This window comes from Tripterygium wilfordii, chromosome 10 (genome assembly GCF_013401445.1).
Source record: "Tripterygium wilfordii isolate XIE 37 chromosome 10, ASM1340144v1, whole genome shotgun sequence".
NCBI lineage: Eukaryota > Viridiplantae > Streptophyta > Magnoliopsida > Celastrales > Celastraceae > Tripterygium > Tripterygium wilfordii.
In genome coordinates, this window is record NC_052241.1 from 7252936 (window position 1) to 7272131 (window position 19196).

General features: G+C 36.2%; 2 long non-coding RNA genes across 7 annotated transcripts; one reads left to right on the plus strand and one right to left on the minus strand.

Annotated features, from left to right (window-relative positions):
* LOC120008079 lies at window positions 1–2988 on the minus strand. 6 transcript variants are annotated; one of them, XR_005470285.1, is made up of 10 exons: window positions 2870–2988; window positions 2086–2150; window positions 1852–1981; window positions 1579–1639; window positions 1205–1382; window positions 947–1106; window positions 688–810; window positions 405–541; window positions 269–309; window positions 1–121 (listed from the first exon to the last, which is right to left on the minus strand). It is a non-coding gene; the product is annotated as an uncharacterized LOC120008079 (long non-coding RNA). The 6 variants fall into 6 exon arrangements; XR_005470286.1 differs by having other exon boundaries at window positions 1205–1268; window positions 1335–1382; window positions 2086–2982; XR_005470288.1 differs by having other exon boundaries at window positions 1335–1382; window positions 2086–2982.
* Window positions 2989–15875: 12887 nt separating this feature from the next.
* Window positions 15876–18275, plus strand: LOC120008117. Its single transcript, XR_005470296.1, has 3 exons — window positions 15876–16199; window positions 17731–17859; window positions 17939–18275. It is a non-coding gene; the product is annotated as an uncharacterized LOC120008117 (long non-coding RNA).
* Window positions 18276–19196: the final 921 nt, after the last annotated feature.

The following is a 19196-nucleotide window of genomic DNA, read 5'->3' on the forward strand; positions in this document are numbered from 1 at the left end:
GCCTCACAGCAATCCCAGCAGTCGGTGTGTTGCCAGCAGCAGAAACTTTTAATTGATGGTCAGAAAGCAAGGATGTCGGGTATAACACAACTTTTTTTCCACAGCTTCTGTCTTTGAGAAACTTGAAATCAGTGACAAAAGATAACACGGAATAAGTAATTAAATAGAGAAGGTGACCATGTAGAGGTAAGGCACGGCGAAATTAATGGAACTAAAAATCCATGAAATTTAAGAAGAAAATTTATGAAATTGAAAAGAGAGAAGAAACCTTCGCAGTGGATGAAATCTACGGCACATTTCCATGGTTCTCTGGAGAGGACAATTTACAGATTTGAATGTACAAAATCAAAACAAATTGTAGTGTCATCTGTATTTTAAAGCTACACAAAAGGTGAATCGATTACCATGAATGAACAATGGCTTGCAAAACCCCCATTTTAGCTCAGAAGAAAAGAAATTCAAGCAAGAAAACTCAAATTCTGATGGTTTCCAAGTGCCACGGCTCATGCTTCGTGTTCTCCATCAAATCTCCATCGAATAGCTGAAAAGAAGTTAAATTTCAGCAAGTTCTTCCAAGCAGTACGAAGGATAGCCTTCTTTAAACCATTTTTATTATTTGACGACATATAAATGCAATCCTTTGAGGAAGAGAAATTGGGGAGAAAAAGTCCTGAAAAGATAGCGTACCTTAAGCAGCACCCTCGTTACAAAGAACAAAGCCAATGTGAATAAGAGCTAATCTCACATCTTTATGCACTTCGAAAGTTGTTGTTTCCCATTCAGAAGACTACATTTGGTGAGATTTTAAGGCTATGTACGTACATGAACCAAGCCAAAAGCCCGTTGTAACGAAACAACATAAACCACCCCCACAAAAATTAAAAATTGAGTTTCAAAGTTGCATATGTCCCGGAAAAAAGGGTCAAAAAGATGCACAAAAGCTTACTTAATAGGCGTTTTGGAGATGATCCATTTAATCTACTTGCTTCTTCCTGCATGCCAACCTAGCCTGTTACCCATTTGATCATTTGGGCAGGTAATTGGAAACCTGAGAAGGCACTTCAGCACTTGTATATGAGATAGCACTCATCTAATCCCCATGTTTTCTGCAGTGATCGATATGAGATGCTACGACTATCAAGCTGCAATAAGATTTTTTTTTGGTTTACAGTATAGAAAAAAGAGCTTATCTTTTGATTAATACCTGAAAAAATTAGATGAAGTCCAATTGATCAGTGTATGTTCTACAAAAATCCTTGCAACTGAAACTGAGTTGACCAAAACAATGACAGATATTCCACATCAAAAACGAAAGAAGAAAGGACATGACTCACCAAAATCTTGCAGGCACAGGAAGGACATTGGGACTTTGACTTGGAAACCTTTAGGGAAAAAAGGATAGATATCAACACAGACAACCGATAATGAAAAATGAGGAGACAATAAAAAACCATGAAGAAAGACAATAGTGTAAGGACCATGAACTGGATTTCTGCATGTAGAACCAAACCAAAGACAATTATTGACCATAATGGAGAGATCTAGAGATGCAAGCAATACAGAGGAGAAAGGACGTACTTTTCAGGATAACATGCTCCACATCTGCGAATACAATGACATCTTTTTCACCCAAATCTCTCTGAAAGAGCATAAACAAAAAAGAATGAACATTTAACCATGAAAACTACAATAAATAGTCCATGCCCAGATTCTTCACACCTAAAGCATCCTAACCAAAATATCATCCCCTTATGGGCATCAACCCATTTTACATTTTTGTATATCGAAACCCAAAGGTATCACCAGTTAATCCACATTGAAACAAAAGGAAGACAGATAGAGAAAGCGTACATCAGTGTGGAGTCCCTGATTGAACCATTAAGGTGAGCATGGAGTTCAATCTTTGGCATCGAATTTCAGCCCTCCACGTCGCTACTTCAGCAAAATCTGACTTGGCTCCTCTACGAAACCTGACCTCTTGCTGAAAGAATGATACTTTCATGTTGAACACTTGAACCCAATATACCAAATACTAGCAGACCAAGCAACTAAAAGAACCTGAATGAAACACTAAAAGAAATATACCTTGAATGGAATACCATGAGTGTAATGGTTGTGAAATATCTTGTAGGTCTTCTCATTTTTTTCATCTCGAAAAGTGTACATGTGTTGAGAATCAAATCAGATAGACTTAAAGGCAGACCAAAGGCAAAGTAAATTCCGTTGGAAAACACATAAAAGCTTATATCAAATTTCTAATTGCAACTCATATCTCAACCACGCATAGGTATTATAAAAATCACTATAAAAATCACAAAGGGTTCACATTCATTCGAAAAGTATATAAATTTCCGGCTAAAATTGATGTGCTGTAACAGATTAAAGACGCAAACGATATCAAAATTCAAATCAAATTGGCCTGTTTCATCATCATAGCATGAAAAACTAATATCGGAAAGGGACTGTAATAGCTATCCAAGAGAGATGAGAACGCACAACAACAAAATAGACTGACAAACAACAAAATAGGATGAAGTAGCCCCAATAACACGTTAGGAGCTCAAAACTCGACCAACAAAGACGCATAGACTCGCAATGAGGCTTTGATGACAAAGACAGATCAACAAAGGTAGATTCCTGCACGCGAGAAACGACCCACCAGATGCACAAATAACACCAAAAACCCATACAAAGCGACAGTTGAGTTTTGGGTTTCGACACAGAGGGTGAGATCAATTTGGCCATATAGAATCGTGTGGAATGATGGATTGAAGAAGAAGAGTAAACATGGTTTCAGAGACAGAGGTGTGCAAAAAGAGAGAAACAGAAGAGAAGGTTCATGGATCAGTCGATCGGCAAGTAAACGTACCTGTACTGCAACATGGTTGTCAAAACCCGATTTTGATCGTAAGATAACCAAAACAATTGGAACCGATCTAAAATCCAAAATTGATTGATATTGATAAAGATCTATGAATATGATTTGTTATCTACAAATTATAATCCTAGTTTTTATTGAGAAATTAGTTTTAATATATTAACATGATATACTTTTGCATAGTTATTATGTTTGTCTATACGAAGTTTTAAAATATTATAATTTTATAAAATATTAATATATCTATAAATAAATAATAATCATATTTTTTTAATTTTATATTACCTATATATTATGGTATATTATATTATGTTAATTATTTATTTAAAAATAAATAATTATATTTTTTAAATTTTATAAAATTCGATTCGATTTTATAAGCCTTTCATTAATCTTATGTAAAATTTCGATTTTGACAACCTTAACTACAACTTGTACTATCGTTGAATAGCATAGTACAATCAATCTAACAAAACCATGTGCAATGGGTGAAAACCCTAATTACCCTTGTCATAAACAAAAAAGCAAGACAAATGAATTGAGAGCTCTCAGAAAAGAAATGTAAACAAAATACCTTTAATGATCAACTCCGTCAAAAAGCAGCAATAATAGATTCATGCACTGAAGGGAAGATATAAAATCAAAAAGAGATTTATTCATAGAAATATTCACTGGATATCTTTCTCAATTGAAGATAAATAAACAATAATCGATTCAAACAAAGCCATAAAATAGTGCACATGCACGCTCCGCAAGCCAAAACCTTATGAAATCGGAAAAAGGTGAACCGCAAGCCATAGTCTTAGAGCACCGTAGATAGTTGAGCACAAATCAACAACGCAGCACAAAGAGTAATATCTGAATCGTATCCAAGCGAGAACTACCCCAATCATCCATAATTACACAAACTATTTTAGACACGACAAATGAGATACGGAAGGCAAGACTAGAAGGTGAAAATCAATAAAGCAGAGACCCATACCGAGCTTCGAAGATAGCAGATATCCCTGAGAAGATCCAACCCAACTGAGCAAATCTACCCCAAAAACCCGTCAAAGAGTGAAGAGAGGAAGAGGAAAAGAAACATCGAGTAGAACTTTGTAGGGAAGATGAATGCACCGGGAAAGTCGGTTTTGTCGTCATTGGGTTTTGGATTTCCCATGGGCCAAAAAAGGCGATGCACGCCAAATAGTGAAGAATCACAGTAAAAGCAACATTGACAGAAGATGCATGCACCAAAAATTGGGTTTTGTCGTCACTGGGTTTTGGTAGGGCTTTCTTTTGCCGGTAGTGGACTTTCGTAGAAGACAAATCACAAGAGTAGGGGAAAAAAAAAAGGGACCTCGCCGGGAGAAAGCCTCAAAAAAATATACAATAGAATAATAAAGTAATGATGATATTAATCCTAATTATTTCAAGGTTTTACTTATATTGCCTCTAATTTATGTGGTTGTAGCATTTGCGTTATAATCTTCTATCCATAATGCTTGCATTTCGGTTTTTAACTTTGGTGGTTTTTAATTTCATGTTATTTTGTGATTATATTTTTGCCTCTCTTACCAGAAATATCCACGGTTTTAGGTTCATTATATTTAAAATGCGATTAGTACTTTGATGTAACATAAATTCTAATATGTTGCTTGATCCATCAATTGTGTAGAGTGATCTTGTGATTGGTGAGAAGGCCTGAACTTATTAAATTCGGTTAATACAACACACCAAGAAGGACAAAGAAGGAGAAATCATTTGGTCTGATCGTTCATCACAAGACATTCATGTAAGTGCAATAACAAATCGATATAAATTGAGGTCTTATGTATGTTCTCTATTGACTATGTCTACCTGCTATATTAGGGAAAACTCAAGCAACTTGTGGTTCAATTAACTGAACACTGGGAAGGGGATCAACAATGATTCTATAACAAGTGCTTGGTGAGAAATTGGGATACATCTGAAGAAAATGAGGAGGTTAGAAGTCACCAAGTTAAAGAGGTAGATCATATGATGGTGTGCATGAGGAAGTCGAACAAATGATGACAATGATAACCACTTTTAGGGAAGAAGTTCATGTTGGGATTCGTGATGAAATGCTTCAAAGAGAAACAAGCTGAGCTTAAAGCTACTTGAAGCCTGAGTGCAAGCTCAGTTTCATGTTCTATTTCAGGCACCTATGCATCATTGTTTGGTGTTGCTAGCCCACACCCTCCTTCAAATTAGGCTGTCAACACAAAAAAAAAAAAAAAGACTCAAAAATTTGATTGAAAGTATCTTTCAATTAATTAGAGTCATGTGACTGTACATTTTGTTAATTTTTGCTCTTCCTGAAAGATTGGTGAGATACTTAGTTGATATAAGATGTTGGATTGAATAAGGTCAGAAATTACTGTCGGAGATTTGTGATATAACAACAAAGGATCAATAACAGTGGTTTGAGAAAGGTGAGTTACTTGCAGAATTGAACTTTATTTGTTGTTATTTTGAATAGTTAATACATATGAATCTACTATGAGTTTTGTTTAGTTTATTTTTCTCTATTTTTTGGATTGCTTCTTGCAACCTTCATTCTAACAGAGCTATAACTGGATAAATAAATAATTGTTGGTCAGTGTTTTCTATTTTTGAAGGCTGTAATTAATTTGGTTGTTTGATTTTGTAATTTGTATCACTTTGTTCTAGCCGTAATTTTACTTTTTTACTTCTGTTGTTTATATGTTGAACTCTATCAAACTTTGAAATACTTTTTTTTTATTGAGGTTAGTAATCATTATTATCTGGTTGATATTTTTTGAGTTGGAAGCTTCTTCAGCAAAAACAGAGACCAGCACATTTCAAAATTAAGTTTTCCTTTTAGACTATGTAAACATGTTGAATGACATATGCTTATCAAAAGCTTCTTTTTTAGCTAGGAAACTTTTGGCATGTTAATTGCAGTTTTATTTCTTCAACAAGCTGTGAAGGTACGCATATTTACGTTTAGTGTCTTCATTAGTCTGTACTTGCTGAAAAGTAAGGTTGATGAAAATTTGAAGATTTCTACATGAAAGACTGGACATTGTAAGGGAATTCAATATCACTAAAGGTAAGGATCCTATTTCAGAGATATATCAATATCCATGGCAATATACAAATGGGTTTCAGGGTATTATATTTACCTTTGACTTACTTTTTGCTACTTTGAATACTAGAAAGGCTAGAACGTGTGGTCATATGATACAAGTGCATCAAATTTCCTTAAAAATAGTGGACACCATTATAATTTAGAGGATAACATTTTCACCATTACATGAAGGATGGGTGGGGAGTTCTATTGCGAATTTTACAGTCCCTTGAATGGTATTACTTATTAGCATCATCTGTTATGTCTTTTAGTGCAACTGAAAAAGTTCAGACAAAAAAACCTAGGACGATCTATATTCCTCACCCTTGGGTGCCTGCATTATTAGAGCATTGGAGTATTAAGTTTAAAACCCTTTTCATTATTAGTTATATGCTTCCTTATTGGGAATATGAGCCTCTAATCTGTCATTTGTTTGCTGATGTTGGTTTTGAATAATTCAAGGTATTGATTAGTTGGAAGAGCTAATCAAATGTGGTAGAAATGTTGCTATATTTAGTTGAGTGGAGAAACTTAAAAAACAAGAATCATTGTCAATTGACAATTTATAATTGTATTTCATCCATCTGTTGTGTGATAAACTGTTGAAGTATGTGCGTCTACCGTAGACAATTCAAAGTCTAGGTGGAATTGACAGGATGCTTGAAGAAGGAGCATGTTGCCTCAAGTTCTACAAGATCTTGAGGGTCGAAATTACATGCAGCAAAACATCATCACACTTACTTGAAACCTCATACTATTTGGATTACTTATTAATGCATTCCAATCCTCTGGTTTCACGTACTCTACAACCCTTTGATTAGGCGATACAGAAGACATTCCAACATAAACAATCTGTTCATATATATATAAGAAAATGATTAAGGGTCTTAAATATATTAGTTAATCTAGATTAATAGTGTTTAAGAACCTGACGAATCAATAGTGACAACACCTGTCCAACGCGCGGGGTGACAAACTAGTATTAAGAACAACACATAACCTCTTGAAAACAACAATATCTAACAATGTTTTGTGTTTTAAAAATTATATTGAAATTGAAATATGACTTCTAATTATACATTTATATATTACTAGTGTCTGACCCGCACTTTACTGCGGGCATGGTTTTTCTGGGTTTTACCTTGCAGCCGGTTTGTTATTATTTTTCGTGGGGAGTAGAAATTGTCATGGAAATAACACAGGAAAAATCAATTGATGGAAGCATTTTTGCAAAACTATAAATTCCTCAACATCCAAAGGTACCTCAAAAGATTATTTCTAAAAGCAATCTGTATTTATTCTCCACTAATGTGGGCTCCAAACTTTCTTTGAAATATCATCAGTCCTCAAAAAGATTATTTCTAAAAGCAATTAGTTGTCCCTTACAAATCCAGAAAAATTCAGCAAACCGAAACTTGAGTCAAAGTTCAACATAAACCTCAAAATCAGTCACTATAATTCCCACCCAATTTCATCAAATTCATTAGCTTAATTGATTCCCCGTCTGCATGTGTGAGAAAGGAGGCAGGGGAAAACAGTTAAGATATCACAACATACTCCGATTGTTGTCATTGGCTTGAACGCTACTCTCATGTTTATAACTTCACCGTTGGAGATTTATCCCTATATCATGCCAGAGCTGCTTGTTTTGCTTCTAATTCTCCCATGCTCTTCGGTAAAGAACTCATCATTATGTTCAGTCGCGAAAAAAATATTCTTGCAAAGATGTTCATCAATGTTCAACTACAATCTACTTGAATAAAGACCCAAAAAATAAATCTCCTTTCAATTAAACTCGCTCTAATGATACATTAACCATCCGATAAAAATTCGAAACTGAAAATCCATGCAAAAAGTATCCCATTACTACATAAGTGTATAGTAAACCTGTGATATTAAGCTCCATTCTTGACATTTTCTACCCTTGTCTCTCTCTGCATAAGAAAATTATCAAACTGTAGCAAACAATATCAATTTCAAGGTTGAGAAAGATGGATTCCAACTCAACTCTCCCTCAGTTGGAAGAACATGAGATCATATTCGAACCATAGTTGATTGCTTGGAGGCTTGAATGAGACAGATTGGTCATCCATTTATAGGGGCCATTCGATTCTCCGCTATGCCATATGCATAGGAAGGTCATCTTACATCAATGAGGCACGTATTCAAGTAGGTTGTAAAATAGGAACGAAGAATCAAACAACACTAATAACATAATTCAACCTCAATTGCAATATGTTTTAAATAGAAAAGTACACCAGACTAAACATCAAAGTAGCACCAAGGAATAGAGAGAGAAGATTCAGGCAACTCAAATAAACTTACCATGTCATGGCTAGAGCCAGTGATTGACGCATAGATCTCGATTCTCGACTGAGGAAAGCCATCAATCTGACTATGTAACAAAAATGATGAAAAAAAATAAACATACAAAGAAGAAAGATCAACAATAGAGAATATATGAGAAGCAAAAAATATGCACACAACCATGGGAAAACTATAAGGCAGATTATTGATGACAATTAGTATAAAACATCAAACCCAGCCCCACTCCCATCTTTGTCTCGGGATTTTGAAGATTCATGAACCGAAGCAACGACGTAGGCAGAGGTCAGCAATGATTTAGGACTTTTGTTTGACAAACTCAACTCTCTCTCTCTGAACCCACCTTCAAAGGTCTCTCTTTGTACCTAGGTGTAGAAAACTGCAAAGTCTTAGCGCATCAATCCAACTTACTTGGATAATACTAGCGAATCAAGTCCACTCTAGCATATATTAACAGTGGTAAAAGGATGTGATGCATGAGTAGGAAAAAAGGGAAGCAACAATGGTTTAGATAAATGCTTGAGAAACTTAGACATTCCCAATACCTGGAATCCCAACAAAGTAGCCAATAACTTGTAGAGTTGCGCTAAGGAAATTTATGCATCTCGGTCTGACTGTTTACTTGCAAAAGACCAAGCTAAATCCACCAAGCTATGCAACATAGGAAATCATATATCAAAAAGATTATCAAACTAAAAAGACGACAATTTAAAGTGGAAAGGAACTCTTCTTATTAGAACTCGTCTTATTAACTGTAATACCCCAAACTTCTTTTCTTTTAGGAATTAAGTAGAATCAACATGTGTTGAGTATATATATATGTAAAAAATCATTAGAAATTAATACCGAGTGATTTGGGGGGTGTATGAGTGGTTTTAAAACTGAAATTTTTAACTACAGGGGTAACGGTCCGGACCGTTTTTAAAAGCCGTCCGGACAGATACAGAAGAAAACTGAACAGGGAGATTTTTGGGCATAGGTGTCCGGACACCTATAGAGGTGTCCGGACACCTCCCTAAATCTGCACCCCGAAATTGGTTTAAAACACCTATTTTCGCGATTGCTTTCAAAATACCCGACCTAAACAAACCCTAAACCTCATTTTCTCTCAAATTTCCTCCCTCCCATCAATCTAAGATCATCAACCAAGGTAAGATTACCCTTTTCAAGTTCTTTCAAGTTTGATTCTTAACTTCTCTCTCTAGCTTACATATTCTTAAATCCCTCTCTTTGTTCTAATCTTTCAAGGTTTGAACCCAAACTCATATCCATGGGTTCCTACATCATTTGAGGCCTAAAGGAAGCTTGAATCTCTTCCCTCTACTTGTTTCTACAACCTTGGTAAGTTTCTTAAACCTAAAAGCTAGTATTTAAAGATTGGGTGATTTGAGATTCTAGGGTTTTATGGGTTTTGTGGATTTGGGGGAAATTCTTTAAATTAGATGAAATTAGTGATATAATAGGTTGATTTAGACTTGTTTATGGTTGTATTGCTAGATTCTATTGGCGATTGGAGTAGTAAGCCTGAGTAGGTGAAGTTCAAGAATTTGGGAAGTTTTGGGTAAGAGAAGGTAATGAGTTCTTGATTTATTGGATTAATTTGTATTGGATATGTGCAATTGAAGTTGTTTGTATATTAATTGGGGGATGGGTTTACCGAATAATAGGTTAATTGAGGCCGGAAAAGGTCAAGGTTGAGTATTGATTTACATAGCTAATTTTTGGAGTGCGAGGTAGGGAAATTCCACCCTTTGCTTATATCCTTTGAATATGTCCTTCTATTAAGATCGTTTATCTTTCTAATTGTTCATTATAATTCGTTCTTGCCTTAATTGCACCTAAGGGAGAACAACCCCACTTTGTGATATCCTTATTGTATGATTTGAATTATATTGCATACCCTACTTGTTCAATCTTCCATTGAGCATGAATTACTCTTGAACATGCATCATATAGTTGTATATATATGTATATATATATAGGATGTATAAATACCCGATTGCATAACCATATTGGACATGCATTGTAGTTGCATGGTAGATATCGGGTATGGACCCGTATATCTCCTAGTTGTGATTGATGTGAAATGTGGAATGTCGTTGGGTCGTTCAGGGTTCCCATGAATACGGGAATGCCGGTGGGCCGGATCAGGATTCCACATGTGCCTGAAACACCATGTGATGATGTCGTTGGGCTGTTCAGGATCCCGATATATATAGGGATGCCGGTGGGCCAAGTTAGAATCTCGTATGGTGTGATTAATTACTTGTGTTGGTGTACATGATGTTAGCTATCATATTGTTGCATTTGTGCCTTTTTTTAAGATTTCAGCTTTATGTTATTCATTTACTCTTTATTATTCCCTACTGGGCCTTTCGCTCACCCTCTATTTCTTCTATTCCCTCCTAGCAGGTGAGTCTAGTTCCGGTACTAGGGTCGCGGATCAGGAGGAGGGTGCGTGACTTGGATGGACCCCTGGAGAGTGATAGGACTAGATAGTTCTAAACTTGATATATGTTATTACTATTTTGTCGTATCTATGTTGTTTTGTTGAGACATTGTGTGATGTCCCTATTCGATGATGGGATGGACGGTAGGGAGGGTACTCGTGTGATCGGGACTCCCGAACCGGGTTTGTGGACTTTGTGTCCTGACAATTTCTTATGTTTGCTGGATTGCTATTTGCGCTGGATGTTGATTATATATATTGTTGTGTGGAGAAATTTTGTGTGACTGTTAGGTGGCCTGAGGCCCTGCTTAGAATTGAGAATTTAAAATTGTGATATGAATTGTTAGATGGCCGGAGGCCCTGCCTAGGTTGTGATTATATTTGTGAAAATGCTGCGTGTTACTCCAGGTTGGCATCCTCCGTATTATGGGGAGGTGCTGTCGAAATTTTCGGGGGTATGATGATTGAATTTATTGTAGTTCGATTTAGATGGTACCAAAGGTAACGCATTCCGGGTCGGGGCGTTACATTAACATTTAATAAAAGATTACAGGAATAAATGTCTTTGTATCATTATGATCTATCTTTACCTGAAATTAACAACTTATGTATCATCAACAATACATCTAAAATGGTTAATAATCTAAAGAGCCCCTAATTCACCTAATCAGAAGCATAATTTATATTTTATAAAATCTGAGATAGTGCACCTCATCTTGACAGCCTTTTGTACATATTTTCTTCATCTGTAACCATCCTCCAAATCATCAATCATGTCCTCACCTCACCTGTAAAGTAGAACCTCGAACAATTTGTTAAGTCGCGCACCAAAAAAAAGAAATACTGAGAAGTTAGGGACAAAGAGCATGGAAGCGAGCTCACGAACCTCAACATAACAAATTGTAAATATGAACTCAGAGAAGGCTTTTGGAAATACATAGCAACTAATATCTTTCTTGGGATGTTCAATACCATTGAAAATTCTTTCTTGATATTCTGCAGCCAAGAAATGCATGAATTCTCAACCGACCATCAAGAAGCAAAGCCTACCAATGAACATCAAGAAGTAAAGCCAACCTTATTAGCATCCTCGTTGACGACTATCTCCAAAAAATCTCCGTCGTCGAACTTATCCTCCTCTTTGTTACAGAACCTGTCAAATTTACGGAACCACCGTCCTCCATCATCACCATTATCACTGACATGGAAATCCTAATATGTGATCCAACCCCATTAGATTCAGAGACTTCGATAACCTACTAGGCACAAAGAAATCTAATGCCCAAAAACTTACAAATTAGGAAATTCAAAAGAGAAAAGAAACCTCGGCAACGGACGATAGATAGATAGAGAGACGAGAACGAAGAGGAAAGAGCTTGAACAAAATTAGAAACCACGCCGGTCACCCGTAGAGATACATTAAAAAAAGTAGGTACATGCACCTATACAGAGATGGATGATCTCTCGAAGCCTCCTTCGTTTTGTATGCATATGGTTTTGTCGTTGTCTTGAGTCTTTTGACGTGAAGAAGGTTGTTGGCAACAGCACAAAACGGCGTCGTTTTGCGCCATTAGTTAGTGAACAAAAAAACCCAATCGCGTGAGTAGGATAAAAACTGCCAAATTGCTTGAAATCTTCGGATTTTAGAGTATAGTATAGCTTTCATATTATACAACCACAAATCATGAGACAAACACATCAACATAAATGTTCTTCATAATAGACCTGAAAAATCAGCCCACCCCATGATCACTTCTTGATTTCGCCCCTGATTGTATTCCAATAAATAATTGCACATTATTGTAGGAAAAAAATGTATATTGTAAGTATTTTCTCAAGTTGTTGACTAAAATGGAAATAATAAGTTATAAATAATTGCAAAAGCACATCTTCCGTGGTTGAATCAAACAATGTAATGATGCAAGTATATATGTAACCACAAATCACGTAAAAAAAATTATATAAGAGAAAATTACATATTAATTTTATATTATGCTTATATAGAGAAGCGGATGATTTGGGGTTATTAGATTTTTATTGGTATGAAATAGACCTTAAGATCATGATAGATCCAACTATCTTAATAATTTCAATATCTTTTGATGGGGATAGGGGATTGGTATTATTTCACCAAATCTCCACCATTCAATGCATGGTTGCATTGGATTTGACAACATTACATCCACTAATTCAATGGTGCAGATTTGGTGAAATTGGTGAAATAATTCCAGCCAATCTTTTTCCCTTTTGACGATGCTCTATGAAGATGACATATTATCTACCACCACATATATTGTTTTATTGTCCAAAACCAACTATCTTAATAAATAATAATCACCCTTTTTTATTTGATTGTGGCACGTATCGATACAGTTTTAATTAATCATCAGTTTAATTTATAAGGCACATCAAATCATGTTCTTGTCATATTATTCAAGATGATGACTTCAAAATTAAATTTTACATACAGGGAATTGTTGGAAAACATATGTAGTTGATCTGGTGTAGAGCAAGACAAATCGAAAACTTGATATTAAATCATATCTGTAATATACAAGGATATGCAATCAATATGTATCTCAGACAAATACATGATTTTAAGTGCTAATGTCCCACGTCGGTTAGCCTTGTGTCAACCAAGTGGTTTATATGGGCAAAACCCAACCCCTACATGCAACAAGATCTTTTTCCAAGCCTAGTGAGTTGAGTTTTGACCCATTAGTAGCTGGGCTTTGACCCAGTGAGTTTGTGACTTCGACTTATAGTAGTTGGCATTGGGAGGAAAAAAGTCATGCGGGCCCGATGTATCATCGGAAACTCGACAAATCAAAGCAAAAAATATTATTGACATGTATAGGGGTATTATCAAAAGTGCCTATCATCTAGCAATGGATCTCCAGTCTTCTGGGCCTTCATCCTCTGGTGATGGATTGAGAAAATGGTGGACTTAGCTTTGGGCTCAACAACTCCCTTCGAAAGTGAAGGTATTTATTTGGCATACATGTCTGAATATTATACCAACGAGAGAGAATTTAAGCAATCAACTTGTTCTTTGTATTCATTGTTGTCCCCTGTGTGGATATGGGGTGGATAATACAATGCACGCTCTTTTTCAGTGTCCTTCACTCAAAATTGTATGGCACCAGTGCAGCTTTTTGGGAGGACTTATGTCATTCTATGCAACGAAGTTTCATGGACTGCATATTTAGCTTGAGAAGGTCTATCTTTGCAGATGATTTTCTATTATTTTTATGGCAGTATGGTAGGTGTGGAATTACCTCAATCCGATTGTCCACAAAACTAAGGGAAGACCTTTAGCTGGATTGTTGGATTGGATACCTACATTCCTTGCAGATTTCAAGAGTCGTCGTCAATTCAACCAAGGCAAGTTTCCAATATCTCGTCCTCTTGCAATTTGGACTCCCCTGCCACCAGGTACATTCTCTGTTAATGTTAATGCAGGCCTTAATAATGCGATGTGTGACTTTGGGGTAGGCAGTGTAGTAAGAGACCAAAAGGGCATGCTTGTAGCAGCAGTCGCAATTCAAGTGGGTCTTCTTCAATCCGTGGAGAGTGCTGAGCTATATGTCATACGAGAAGGATTCAAATGAGCAACTGCTCGCCGATTGGAGAGTATTGTGATTCATAGTGATTCAAAAGGAGCTATGGAGGAAATCCAGTCGAAGGATGTTGTCTTAAATGACAATGACAATGTGATTCAAGATATTAGAGCATACGGAGAAACGATGTTGAATTTTAGAATCATATTTAGCCCACAGACTGCTAATAAGGTGGCTCATGCTACTGCTAAATTTGCTCTAACTAGTTCATCTTCATGTGTTTGGAAAACCCCCTTCGAGCCTATTTGACTTAGACAAACTGTCAGATATTCAGATATTCTGGCCTTTGTTTCTTAATAAAATACAGAGTTCCCCTTTAAAAAAACAAAAGAATGCCTTGAATTCAATTACATAAGCAAATTTATATAACCGAGTACAACATTAACAGTTTTATGACATAAAGTGTGTAACCAAAGTAGAATAATGACAAAAAACATAAAATTAACTAAGCATAGCATACAGATATAGGAACACGTAAGGAATGTATATCAGATATATAAACAAAACCAATATGCTTTATTGGAATCAATGCTTGTAACTATTATTCTTATAAATGGCACTTATCATATAATAACATCAATCTAGCTCCCCCTTATTTTCTCTCGTATCATATAACCACACGTCCTCTACGTGGAGTCCTACAGTGAAACGAGGATTTATCATAGGTCAATGTGATTGGTGGCACCGGAGTCGATAACTGAACCTGTATCGCTATGGTCAGATGCAACTAGAGCCTGTCACGAGTGACTTGCATTGTCAGGAGAGTCGTTGATAGATAGTTGAGAGATAAGAGACAAAGTTGGTCTCGTGTTATTCAGAACTCGTGCAACAGAGATAGTCGTTGGTGAGTTGGCGACCGTGACAGCGACAACAACAACTCCTGGCCGTGGTGTCTGCAATCCTAGCATGGCAAATTAATTTGACGAGCATTTCGTGCGTTTTTGAGTTGCTTCCTACGCTCCAAATACCATTTGGGAAATCCATGTTTCCGAAAACAATTATCCTTGGTAAGTTCTAGTACCGTTACAAACATACACAGTAAACCATCTTTATCGGTTATCTTTGAAGGACAAGGAGTACGAGATACATGTCTTAGAAAACATGGCAACCGGCTCACTAACGGACCCTCCAGAACCAAGCTTAATAGTTTGACATTGAGCTTCTCGACGAACATAAAGCAAAAGCTTGCTCTAGTCCAGGAAGAGGTTTAGTCCACAAGAAATCGCTATCAATTTTGTCAAAACATCATCCAAGCCTGCCAAAAAAAAAAAACATATAGACGCTCTCTCATCAGTTCATCCTTGCAGATCTTTATATCAGCGGCACATGTCATCTTAATTGAGCCAGGTCTCATATTCCGTTCATTGGGCTCGGAAAGGGAGTATCAATCATATGGGCCATAGTCTTGGGCTGCGAAGGTTCGTGGGTTTTTAATATTATTAAAATCCAATGGTTCTAAACCAGTAAACCCTCATATGTACGTAGAAAACGCTCTAAAACGATGATATCGATCGCGGAAGAAGGCAAGGTTGGGAAGAGGATGGCAGCTAGGATTGTTTCGATAGCTAAAAGGGTTTCTAGGTCTCAGCCATCCCTACTGCAGCACTACGGATCTCAAGACTTTCTCTGCAACCGCTCATCCCCGCTGACTCGTCCACCAAACTCACGAGTCCAATCTGTATTCGACGCAACAGTTACAAGGAAATTGCAGCACTACGGATCTCAAGACTTTCTTCTTCGACCGCTCATCCTTTTCTAATCCGCTGAATCGGCCACCACACTCACGAGTCAATTCTGTATCCCAACGCAACAGATAAAAAGGAATTGGAGGTGATTCTTTTCTTCTCTTTTTAGTATGATTTATGATGTTAGATATTTTTTTTTTCCTGCAAAGGAATTTAGTTTTGACCAATTTCAATGGTTTGTCATGGTAATTTCTATATGTGCAGAGTTATTATGTTTCCTTGAACATAACCTTTATCTTTCCACTTTGCATACTTTTCCCCTTCCCTGTGCATTGTTATTTGATAGTTCATAGTTAGGGTTATTGGGTTATATTTTTCTACTAAATCCGTGATATAATAAGGAACAACCCCAATTGTCTTTGACTTAGGATTTGAAAGGCGAAAATCCCTTATTACAGTAAAGTACACTTCTTGAGTTTGGAATATAATTCTCATTGTAGATAACCTTCAAAACTCAAAAGAGGGGTTTCAGTCCGACCAACATGTGCTCTCTGCGCAAAACTGAGGAAGAATCTATCAGCCACAGCTTACTCCACTGTAATTGGACTAGGAAAATCCGGTCTGTGATTTCGAACTTGGTCGTTTTCAGTTGGTGGTGAATCAAAACCCAACTTTCGAGTTGATAACTTTTATCTCTATTTGCAAAGACAATCCCAAAATTCTACAATGCATTCGTCTAGCTACGTAATGATTAATTTGGTGAGAGATAAATAACATGGTCCTTCTTGGACAAGGAAACAGACTTAGACCATTTCATAGACAATTCACATAGTAATCTGAAGTTCTTATTTGCTAGATATTGTAACAATTTTGGGAGATCTATCAGCCTTGTTGGCTCCTAATTTTGTTTTCCCACATGCTATGTAGTGTGTTTTGTTCTTCATTTCCTGTGTTTTTTGTGTATTTCTTGTTGTTCTTTTTTTTCCCCTAGGGTTTTCACCTTCTTGGTGGTCCTGATTATTGATTATCTTTGCCTTCGGAAAAATAAAGAGTCTTCAAAAAGACATTATGGTTTTGTAGTTTATTTGGGAACATTAGATTTTGAGATGGAAAGTGAATCTGGAAACAGAGTAAAGTTGTTTCATTGCTGCCTGTGTTCAATCCTTATAAGCAGTTTCTTTTGTTTTAACTTTAAGGTGTATGCATATGCCTGCTCTCCCAGAGTTAGCAATGGTAGCTTTGTGAACTGGGTTTGACTGTTGTGTTTAGAGGTTGAAATACGTGGTCTGTAAATGTTACCATAAAGGCATAAACAGTGTTTTGGGGCCTATTTTTGAGGGTATTTTTTTTTCACTTCTAAGGCTTGAGAAGGATTAGGGTATTGAAATATTGTTTTGGAGTGCTTATTGTGAATCATAGCTGAAGGCTACTGCATAACAGATTGTAAAATAGAGAGAGCAGGAAGAAAATAAAATATTTGGAAAAGTGTGTATCTATTTCAGGTTCCATTTGGTATTCTTTCTTTTATGCCTACCCTTAACAATTTCATTTGAACTTTTTTTTTTGGTTGTATTTAGAGGGCTGGCTACGTATGTGTGTTTGATGACTTTGGGCAACAAATTCTTAATATTAACATGAATTATAGTTTTACTTATGGTATTTTGTATCATGAAAAGGATTTTTTGGCAAAGTTGGACCTTACCATGGAGGAAGTTAAGAAAGCAAATGCCCAAGTGCTGGAGTTGGAACCTCTGGTAGAGGAATTCCGTGTTGTGGCAGCCAAATTTATTGAGGATGCTTATTCGGTAAGTGCTAAGTGATTCGACTGTTTGACTAAATGTTGACTAAACAGGTCTGATGTCGCATTTTCTGATTTGTCTACAGAAAAAATTAAGATATCAAGTCCTTTATGAACGCCGTAATGTAACCCGTAGCTGTGTGGCAGTTGGTGCCGTTGTCATGCTGTTAATTGGACGCTACTTCTAGGGGTTGCAGCTGGAAAGTGAAGCAAACTGCTTTATATTATCTCCTAATCAACTTTGAATGGATTCCTTGTTATGTTTCTATGCATCATTCCATGTCGTTGAATGTAATTATGGGAGGGTTTGGTGTTGGTGTTTGGATTCCAATGGCAACTAACTTAGGATTTACTATTTTACCAAGTATATGGATAATGGATGGTCTATGCATTTTCTTTGGATCTATTATGGAAAAGAGGACAAGATTTATGATATTATTATAAATTATTTTTCTTGTGTAGTGAGGATGTTGATAAGGGTTGTGGATTCAAAGGTAGAATTCTCTCTGATTATACCACGCTTTCATCCCATGTCATAAGCCCCATAATCTTATTGGGCCATTATTATGTTATTTACCATTGACAAACCATTCTCACTCTAAATCCAAATAGCTCCTAAAATTACGAGTTAAGCCTCATTTCACCTAAACATTTTTTTGGTAAATCTGAGGTGGTTTTATGGATGAATAAATGACAGACAAAATGAGAACATGTAATAGACCCCAACATACAAAGAGGACCAGACTGAGAGAGCCTTCAATGAACTTGGATCAAGTAGTCTCTCCAAAGCCAACCTTACAAACTCAATAAATATCCAATTGTTCAGGGGACAAAAAGAACAAAATGGATGAGCTAAAATGGTCTTTAGAAACACAAAATTATGCTTGAATCATTCAAAAGATGTCTCTCATTGATCTCCACGCAGCGACTTAATAATATCATAAATCACCTGGATCAATGATCCAATAAAGAGAGAGCTAAAACCTGTCTGAAAAAAACTCCTCCGAAGGCAAGATAAACACAGAGCAAATATCCAAGGCAATGTTACTGAAAATGAACAAAGCACAATCAAACAATTTAGGTCATGTTTGGTATCACTACCGTTTTCTGTTTTTTGTTTTGATTTTCACAAAAAAAAAAAAAAATTAGTGTTTGTTTGTTTTTTTTGTTTTCGTTTATATGGAAACTTATAATAGGTTTTCAAAATTTTTAAAAACACAAACATCAAGTTTTCAAGAGTTTTTAAAATACCACACACATGACGACCACCATTCTCTCTCAAACGAATTACGTATCGACCCTTCCCTCATTTTCGGGTTGAAAGTGAAATTACCAATTTTACCC